Source organism: Tupaia chinensis, unplaced genomic scaffold (genome assembly GCF_000334495.1).
Source record: "Tupaia chinensis unplaced genomic scaffold, TupChi_1.0 Scaffold138584_1, whole genome shotgun sequence".
In the NCBI taxonomy this organism is placed as follows: Eukaryota; Metazoa; Chordata; class Mammalia; order Scandentia; family Tupaiidae; genus Tupaia; species Tupaia belangeri.
Genome location: NW_006198478.1, coordinates 134,978 through 145,666, shown reverse-complemented (window position 1 = coordinate 145,666; position 10,689 = coordinate 134,978). Strand labels below are relative to the sequence as shown.

The window sequence follows — 10,689 nt, the reverse complement described above, 5'->3', positions numbered from 1 at the left end:
GGGCATGTGCACTCACCAGAAAGACAGAGAGAGACAGAGAGACAGAAAGCGAGAAATCACCCCCCGGGGGGATGGTCATGCCGCAATCCCTTCTCCTCCATTCTCCTCTCGGGATCTTGGGCACGCACGCACACGCGACTGGCGTGAGTTTAAGACACTGGGTCTGGGATTCAAACCGTGGTCGACTACCTGGGAGTCCAGCGACATAGCCATTACGCTAACTGCTGGTTCCTCATTCTTGAAGTGGTGAGATTAGAGAAAGTTAGTTTAAAGTACAGAATAAGCCAAACTGAAACCTGTTACAGATAAGAAAAGATGTCATAATGTACTAATCTTGGCTGTCTACCGTTTAAACCAGTGTCTGGCTTCTGATGTGCCCTGTGACATTAGAGTACCTTGATGTATTGAAGGTTCAGAGACGTTGGTTTCCTCCCCTTAGAACCATTCAGGTAAGGGCCAGGATGGTGGAGTGTTTGCACCAGTTGCCTCTGGTAGGATCTGTTTGTTTCAGTGTACTGTTCAAGTATTAAAATTTTCTACATGTGCCATCATGTCATGATGTATAAAGTTTGGGAAGCACTGTCCCAAGTCAGGGAAAATATTCATTCTAAAGCTGAAAATGGAAAAATAAACATGATCAATAAAGTTGTGAGTTCCAAGAAGGGAAAAGAAATACACTAAGAGTGCCTATTCATTTAAGATGGCTCTATGTCACCAAGCCTGGATAAAATAGATCCCAGAGTACTGGTTAATTTCTGCAACCTTCACAAATTCTGAAATTCTAGTCGAAGGAAACCCGAGTGATGAAGGGTCTGTAAATGAGACAGTGTGAAAAATGATTTCAGGAAGAGGGGCTATTTCCTATAAGGGAAAAATTCATAAAAAATTTGTGCTACAAAACACTTCGAAATTCTCCTGCACAAGAGGGATTAGACAAAGTTACGGACTCAGATGTCAAAGGTCAGGCAGGTCATATAAATGAATCAAGAGATCTGGATAGCTGCCACATAGGACACAATAACTGTTGCTGTGGGGGTGTGCAGCCTACTTCTGCTATATCTTCTGATTTTTCAAAAGGAAGCAGTTTTGATTTGTATTTTTAGTCCTAAGGTTTTAACTATTGTTAGTTGATTGCAAACATTTAAAATCCCTTATGTGGGACAAGCTACATACATCTTCAATCTCAAATTGGCCGTGGGTATCATCTTGTTATCTTGGGATTAGATTTACTCAGTTACCTCTAGAAGCAGATCTAGGAATAATACTGTCACTAAATGTTAAGACAAAGGAAACAGCAGAATAATTAAGAATGAAATGACTCACATTTAGAGTCAGATGTAACTGGGCCCAAGTGTGACTCTACCATTTACCATCTATATTTAAGTTGCTGGGTCCAGGACTCAAACCATGGTTGACTACGTGGGAGTCTAGCAATGTAACCAGTTGAGCAAATTACTAAATGCCTTTCAGCTTCAGTTTCCTCATCTGTAATTTGAGTATAATAACAATGTTTATGTTATGAAGTAGTAGGTAAAGTCTAAAAAGTTGTAGCTAAAAATAATGTATATAAAATCCTAGCACAACCACTGCACATGCTAAGTATTCAACAAATACTAGCTTTAAAACATTAGAAATGGGAGCTGTAGAATAAAGACTCATCTGCCATGCTCTCTCTCTATGAAGTCAAAAGACAATCAGAAAAATGAGAAAAAAGGGGAAAACATTACTTTTTAAAATTAGAAAATGAACATTTTCAATGTGAAAATATACAAGGAAGAGCTAATCTGCATTTGAAATTGACTCGGGGTATGGGAAGATGTCAGGAGAGGATGATTGCATCATGGAGTTTGGACAGAGTCAACAGGGCATGGATTACTCCACAGCCGCCAACAATCGACTGCTTGTTTAGTACGTAATTCAGGGTGTCTGTAAGAGTCTCTATGACCTACTTGGTGTCACAAAGTGGCGAGAGACACAAGGTAGAGTGAGGAAACTTTAAACATACTATTTTTTTCAACAACACTGTCTGCAGAGGGAATTTGTGTATGGCAAGCAACTTTATAGCTACTGACCTTTGCTAATCAATGAGAAGAGAAGGTCAAATCATCTTGCAACTTCGCAGACAAAAAGAATTTACTATGTAGGACTTCACTCTGAGTCAGGGACAATCCTTGCTGGCTTAGAACATTCTTCTGAAGACTTTCCCACACTCTAACTAAAAATGACTTGACTGAGAAGAAATCATCTAATTTAAACAAGTTACTTTAAATTAAATACTACTAAAAGAAATAGAAGATTAAGTATGTACACCAAACATGTAAAGAAAACCATTAAAGTAACTGAGTATAGACTATTAACTTTCTGACATCAGAGGGACAAACATTCACAAAATGAAGCAAAGAAAAACAGACTTTATCAGTTCATATAGTAAAAAAAAAGACATTGAATTCACAAAGTCCAATACGATCTATATAATAACTAGCATCCATATATTAATAAAGGAAAGTAGAAATGATAAATAAAATTTCCAGACTATTTTCCAAATATACCATTTTAGTGCCTAAATTTGCTTAAAACAACCATTGATATGTTTTTAACAAAGTCTAATAAAAAACAAATAATTTGGATCTACTATGAAAAACAATAGATATGAACAAATAAAGAATATCTAGAAAATTCTTCTTTTTTAAAGAGGTTTTTGCCTTAGGACGCGTGTTGTCACTGGAGAGACAGAGAGACAGACACGGTGAGAGAGAAAGTGAGAAATCACCACTCAGAGAGGATGGCCATGTTGCAATCCCTTCTCCTCCATTTTTGTCTTGGGATTTTGGGCACAAATGCACACATGCCAGGCATGATTTTGAAGCCACCAGGTTCAGCACCCAACCGTGGTTGGCCATGTGAGAGTACAGTGACATAACCACTACACCATCTGCTGGTCTCAAATACCTAGATAATTCATAAAGAGCAGAACAATGAGAGTAAATATCTCTTCTGGACATTAAACCATATAAATTCTATGAAATTAAAATATTATAGCACTGGCTCATGAGTAGAAAGAGCTCAAGATCCACGTGAAAGTCCAGAAATATATTAAAATACATACTAAAATATAGAATCAGTGAGGAAAATGTAAATTTTAAAAAAATAAATGAAATCCAACAATTGGGCAACTATCTAGGAGATACAAAAGTGCTTTATGTCACAATTTACATTAGACTAAATTGCTAAATTATTTTCAAGACTATTAAGTAAGGGAAAGAAGTCTTTTCATTTCTTTTTTAAAAAGAATTATTTATTTAATTATATATATAATTATTATTTTAAAATTTGTTATAGGGTAAGTGTGCTCACCATAGAGAGACAGGGAGAAAGAGGGAAAGTGAGACAGCAAGCTGCAAGGTCCAGGACTCAAACTGCAGTCAGCCACATGGGAGTTCAATACCTTAGCCGATATGTCTCCTGCTGGCCCCTTTTTTTCTTTTCTTTATTGTCGGAGGGTGGAGGGCACATGCATTCACCAGAGAAAGGCCTAGACGGAAGGGAGAAAACATCACCTAATGGGGTGTGGTCATGCTTTTTAACCTGCATTTCTCTAACCTGTTGGGATTTGGGGCATGCATGCACACATGCCCAATGTTTTTTATTTATTAAAAAATTTTTTTTTTTTTAAGAATCCAGGGCAGAGATTTGAACTGCAGTGGGTCACATGGGATTTTTGTTTCCTTGACCACCAGGTTGTGGGGCTAGCACATAGTCGTCTTTTTATTTTTATTTATTTATTTACTTTTTGAGAGTTAATCTATTTTATTTTTTTGCTATAGGGCATGTGTGCTCACCGGAAAGACAGACAGAGACAGAAAGTGAAACATCATCCTTCAGGTGGGATGGCTGTGATGCAATCCCTTTTCCTTCATTATCCTCTTAAAATTTGGAGCATGCACACACATGTGCCTGGTGTGAATTTCACCAGTTCTGGGACTCAAACCACTTGTGGCCATGTGGGATTCCAGCAATGTAACCATTACACCATCTGCTAGTCCCTAGAGCAGTCTTTTTAACAAGTAATGCTGGGACAACTATATGTCCATAAGTGAAAAAATGAAGTTGAACTCTTTCTTCAATACCATATACAAAGATTAACTCAAAGTGTATCACAGACTTAAATTGAAGAGACAAAGTTATAAAAATTTTTAGAAGGAAACAAAAGAATAAATCTTTATGACTTTGATTAGGCAATAATTTCTTATATATAACATCAAAAAGACAAGAGAAAAGTAGATGAATTTAATCAAATTAAAATTTTTTGTGTTTCAAAGGATGCCATCAAGAAAGTGAAAAGACAAGTCATAGAATGGGAGAAAATATTGGCAAATCATATACCTGATAAGGGATTGGTAACCAGGGTACATAAAGAACTCCTGCAACTTAATAACAAAATGACAAATAACCTGATTTTAAAATGGGCGAAGGAGGGCTGGCTTCACAGTCCATCATTTGCTGCCTCCTCCATTGGTAGCTTCAATTCCATTTCCACTGAATCTAGTCCCTCAGTCTATAAACATTATTAGAAATCTCTATAGTTAAAAAACATTCTCTTAGTTCTGTTGCCCAACTGGGCTATTATTCAACATCTTCTTTATTTGCTAACAAATTATTTGCTTCTAATAGCTGATTACCACTCTTTACTTCTTATTTAAGTATCTGCTGTTTTATGAAATTCACTCTCTTTAACATCATCGGTGACCTCAAACAGTTCAGTTAGGCTGCCTTTTTCTTTTTTTGTAATAGCCTTATTGGTGGATAACTATCACGCAATACACTGAATACATTTAAAATACCCAGTTTGACGAACTCCGAATGTGTATATACCCATGAAATCAGCACTACAATCAAATTAAATAAAATAACCATCACTCCTAAAAGTTTTCTTGCGCTCTCTCTTTGTCCCTGTCTGCTTCCTATCTTCCTTTTCCAGGCAACCACTAATGTGTTTTCTGTCACTGTAAACTAGTTGACATTGGACCAGCAGATGGTGTGGTTGTTATGACACTGGATCTCACGTGGCTGACAGTGCAGTTCGAGTCCCATACCTGGTGGCTTGAGAGACATACCAAGTGCTTGTGCATGTGTATCCAAAATCGTAAGAGGAGAATAAGGAGAAAGGATTGGGGTATGGCCATCCCATACCATGGTGGGGGGAGGTCAATGTCTCACGTTACCCCCTCCTCTGTCTCTCTCCAGCTTACAGCAAAAACCTAAAATAAATAAAAAAAAATTAGCTGGCATTTGCCAGAATTCTAGAATTTTATGTAAATGAACAATATGTACTCTTTTTGGGGATCTGCTTTCTTTCACTCATTTGAGATTAATTTATGTCATTTCTTGTATCAATGTTTCATACTCCTTTTTATCCCTGAGTAGTATTCCATGTGTGATACACCACAGCTTGTTTTTTTTTTTTTTTTTTTTTTTTTTACTAATAAAGATGTGAAAACAAGGTGGAGCATATATAATTATATAATTGACTGAAAAATGTACGGAACAACAACAAAAGCACAAAAATACATATAAACATAGGCTATATCTAATAATCTAACATGTGAAAGCACATATATAAAAAGAAAACATAAGTTAATGAATTAGACATGTTAAAAATAATTATTTAATTTTATTTATTATTATTATTTAAAAATTTGTTACAGGGCCCACATGCTCACCCTAAAGAAACAGAGAGAGAGAGGGGGGGGGGAAAGAGAGAAAGTGAAAAAGTAAGATGCCAGGCGCAGAACTAGAATTGAGGTTGGCCACGTGGGAGTCCAGCGCCCAAACCACCATGCCACATGACGGCCCCGAATTAGACAAATTTAAACAAATTATTTTGGAGCCACTGAGTAGAAAAATGGAGCAAAAAATTTCATTAGGCTTTCTGTTTCACTGAATACAGCATAAGTAATTAGGAGATAAATGATATTGTTAAGATTACATAGTTTATTAAACTGGCATGATCTGCTTTTAGAAAGATTATTTAGCAGTGGTATGAAAGATAGAGTAGATACAGGGGGCTGGGTGGTGGCACAATGATGACACAATTGGACCCTCATGGGAAAAGTCCTAAGTTTGTGGTCAGGACCTCCCTGAATACACTAGGCATTCACACAACATGCCTGTGACCCAGTCTAGCTGAAACTGGGGGTGGCTTTTGGTGTGAAGCCCCTTTGGGGTGCGGGGGACTCTCTCTCTGTTTCTCTCATGAAAGAAATGAACAAATCAACTTAAAAAAATAGGCAGGGCCAGCAGGTGGCATGGTGGTTAAGGTGCTGGACTCCCACATGACCAACTGCGGTTTGAGTCCTGGACCTGGCAGCATGCTTTTTTTTCTCTGTCTCTCATTTCTCTGATGAGCGCACATGTCCTGTAGCAAATTAAAAATAAATAAGTAAATAAATAAAGTGAAATAAGTAATTCTTAAAAAATAGAAGTAGGAATGACATACATAGATGCATGGAGGTTGTGGAAGTCTTAGGAGCATGAGTTAATAAAAACAAAACAATGAGGACAGAGACAAAAGAAAAACACGATAGAGATTTCAAATTTCAAAGTTTGAATTAATAATGTGGAGACAAGGACCTCAGTTCTTGTATTCTTGGAAGAAAAATTTTAGCCGAGGCATAGGAACAGCAAAACGGCAAGGCTTTATAGCAGGATAAAATGCAAGTGCAAAGCAGGGTAAAAGGTAAGTACGCTCCTAGAGGTAGGAGCAGGCTGACCGAAGGTGGGTATCGGCCCCCATGGTTTCTGCATTGTGATCTTTTACTAGGTCACTGTGCGGCACATCCTTCTGCCTAGTTTTGATTGGCTTTCCCGTTTCTTTTCCCTGTAGGCCTTGCACATGCTCTGTATGTTTCTGTTATATAACAGGAGAATCCATAACGATTTCCCATCAGTACCCTCGTGAAAATGGGGGGAGGGCAAAAACTGCAATGGAAATGATATGCTAATGAGCTAAAGGTCACCGAGGACAACCAAGTTTAGTACTGAGCATGCTCCAAGTTGTGTAATATCCCTTCAAGTAATGTAAGGCTTTCTTGGGGTGCGTCCCCATCCTGAGTAGCAGCTCCAAATTTCAAAGATAATAAGAATTTATTATTTTGAACTGCTTCCCTAATTAGGCCTAAGACAATAGACCCATTCAGCAGAAATAAGAAGAATAAGTCAATTGTATGGACTAACTATCCACACAGGGCCCTGGTGAAGCAGTTGACTATCATCTAGATTAAAAATCCTCTCTGCACATGTACTTTCTTTTAATGATGGAAGACGTGGTGCACAAAGGAATAGGGTTACAGAGTACTAATTCGTTTTTGCTCTGCTGGGTCAAATGGCACTCACGGGGTTAGGTATTTGTAATCAGAACACAGGATGTTCCCAAGGAAGAAACTTAGAGTTTGGTTACTTTTGACAAATTACAGGTAAACAGGGATTACCTCTTAAAGTTGACCCAGAGGGAAATGTAACTTTTTAATTAATCCCCTGTGCTTCTCTGGCCCATGCCAATATCATAGATAAGACAGAGGATGTCTCCAGTGATTCATTAGAACTCTTACTCTCACTGATTATTTACTTGTCTCTAAATGCTTCTCAGTAGTAAGAACAGCATTTAACAAAGGGAGCTGAGTTCCCCAGTAGACCTTATTAAAATTGTTGTGGTTTTGAGGTGATTAACTCGGGTAAATGAATTAATGTGGCCAGTGAACCAAGCTATGCGACGTATCAGGAGGCAGAGAATCACAAAGGCTAGTCACATACAGGAGAAAGCCATTCAGTATTCAAAGGCGAATTCTGAAGAAAGCTGAAAAAACAACCCTGAGAATTATTGCTTTGATTAAAAAAAAAAAACACTAAATACGCATTGACAAAGATCAGATCTTTGTAGAATTGTACCTGTTGCTTTGCGATAGATTCCTGGAGCAAAAGTAAAAATGCTTGGGATTAGGGAAGGCTGGGCGGCCCAAGGGGTTGTGCTAAGCTACCGTTGTATGCCTGGTGGAACCACATCCTACTTGCTGTCAGCAAACATCACTGCCTTCCTTATAGGAGCCTCTCAGGATCTCGGAGGCAGATTAATCTTACTCTACTGTGTAGAATAAGAGAGTGTTAGCCCAAGACATCAAATCTAGGTGAATGGTGGAAACAAATACAGAAACAGAAAAGCAGAAAGAGAGGAAGGTTTTTTTTTTTTTTTTTTGTGAAAAGGATAAGTTAGATTTTGGTCTATTTATCAGTAATAATAAGGCATCTTGAATAAAGAAAATAAAATTTGTCTCTTAGACGGTCATTAGTGGTCCTGACTCATTAGGAATTTCAGAGTTAAGGTCATTATGGTATTTTTATGGGAATGACAATGAGTTATAACATATTTGCAATTTACTGATTTTTTTAAGACCAAGTTGTTTTATTACAATTTTCTGAGAAATTGTAATGAAGATAGAAATCTATGGATCTGTAATATAAATATTAGGTTGTTTCATAGAAAAAAATGTATCATGGCTTTTCCCACAATCCAATATTTTTCCTAGGGTTGGGTAGTGCATAACTGCATGACTATATGCAAAGGCATGTCAGCTTAGATATTTATTTATTTTTAAAATTTATTTAGCTTTATTTGTTATTACTATTTATTTTTGTTTTAATTTGACCAGAGAGAGTCAGAGAGAGAGAGAAAGGGAAGGTGAGAAAGCAAGCCATCAGGTCTGAGACTTAAACCATGGTTGGCTGTGGGGAGTCCAGCAACATAACCACTATGTCACCTGCTGGCCCTGGATATTTATTTTTAAATAAATGGGTTTTCCTACTTCCCCAGTCTTTGAAATGACTACCAGAGATAATAGGTAGTGCTGATTGAGAAAGAGCACTGGAAATGAAACCTTCAGGGATTCTTATGAAAGGGAGAGAAGTCAAGGAAGAAGGATGAACAGATGTAGTCCGAGAAGTATTAGGAGAATTATGATTGAGTGATATCATCAAAGTTCTCAGCATTGTTTACTCAATAGAAAAATGGAAAGCATTCCCTGTTTTTTTTAATTAAAAATTATTTAATTTTATTTATTCATTCAATCATTTTTATTTGACCAGAGAAAGACAGACCCGGAGAGAAGATAAGTGAGAAAACAAGCCACCAGGTCTGGGACTTGAACTGTAGTTAGCCATGTGGGAGTGTCTAGCTCCTTAACCACCATGCCACCTGCTGGCCCTGGGCTTAGTTCTTTAAACATGGTACAATTCACCAGTGAAGCCATATGGGCCTGGGCTTTTCTTTATGGAATATTTTTTGTTTACTTACTTGGTCTCTTTCTTTGTTGTAGGTCTATCTCTTTTCAGTCAGTTCTGGTAGTTTGTGTCTTTCTAGGAATTTATCCATTTAATCTAGTTGGCATATCATTGTTCATAGTATCTTCTTATCATTTTAATAAAATTTCTATGAGGTTGGTAATAATGTCCCCATTTCTTTCTTTCTTTCTTTCTTTTCTTTTCTTTTTTTTTTTTTTTTTTTTAAGATTTTTCCTATAGGGCACATGCATTCTCCTGACTCACAGAGAAAGAGAGAAAGTGAGAAGTCACCCTCCCCAGAGGAGATGGCCATGTCGCAATCCCTTCTCTTCCATTGTCCTCCTGGGATTTTGGGCATACATGCCTTGAGTAAGTTTTTATCTTAACATGAGAAACAGAAGTGTGTCACTCCATGGAGGTTGTATGTTTCATAGCCAGTCATCGGAATGAAGAACATCTTATAGTAACCAGAAGGTTTTCCAAGAAGGCAGATATTCCCTCTGAATAGCCTCCTTAGGAAACTAAGTATCTGAACAATAATAAAGGATGTGAAATCTCTTGAAGATGTGAGAAGATGAAGATTTGACCTAGAGTATGCATTGGAAAACAATTTTTCATCAGGTCCCATCGAGTCCACTAGGTGGTGTAGGTCACATAAAAACTCTACTGTATTAAGTATTGAATTGCCACAAACCGTGTTTCTTCTTTTTCACATAAAATCCCAAGAAAATATATACACAATAATAAAAGACAGAGAGAGTACTTCGTCGTAAGGTTTCTGTTAACAGCAAAGAGGATAGTCGCACACACTGTAAACTGAAAATAGGTACCTTCCACAGAGACCCTCTCCAAATGCAGCTTTTGAATCTTCCTTGCTTGACCTGGTGGCTTGTTTTCTCACTTTCCCTCTCTCCCTCTTTCTCTCACACTGTCCCTCTCTGGTCAAATTAGAATAAATAAATGAATGAATAAAGTTAAATAAAATAATTCTTAAAAAATATAAAAATAAAAGAAAGTATTGTTATTTTTGTTCCATATTTATTCCAAAGATCACCTTGGATTCCAGGAATCAAATTTTGATCAGTATTTAAAAATTTTTTTTAAAATTTAAAAATTTATAAAAAATTTATTTACATTTAATTGTTGTACACCTTTGTGAGGTACAATATAGGTTTGAAAAGCATGGATACAGTGTGTGATAATCAAATCAGGCTATTACTATGTTCATCATTTCAGCAAATAGTGTCTTTACATAGTAATTTTTGTGCCTTAAATAATATCTATCTATTGCAGATTTCATGTGCGTTATTATCATTAACTTTTTTTAGTTTTGCTATGGGGCATGTGTGCACACCAGGG

General features: G+C 37.0%; 1 pseudogene; it reads right to left on the bottom strand.

Annotated features, from left to right (window-relative positions):
• LOC114004549 (high mobility group protein B1 pseudogene) overlaps positions 1-1,205 on the bottom strand; it is a 1,927-nt pseudogene extending 722 nt beyond the window's left edge.
• Positions 1,206-10,689: the final 9,484 nt, after the last annotated feature.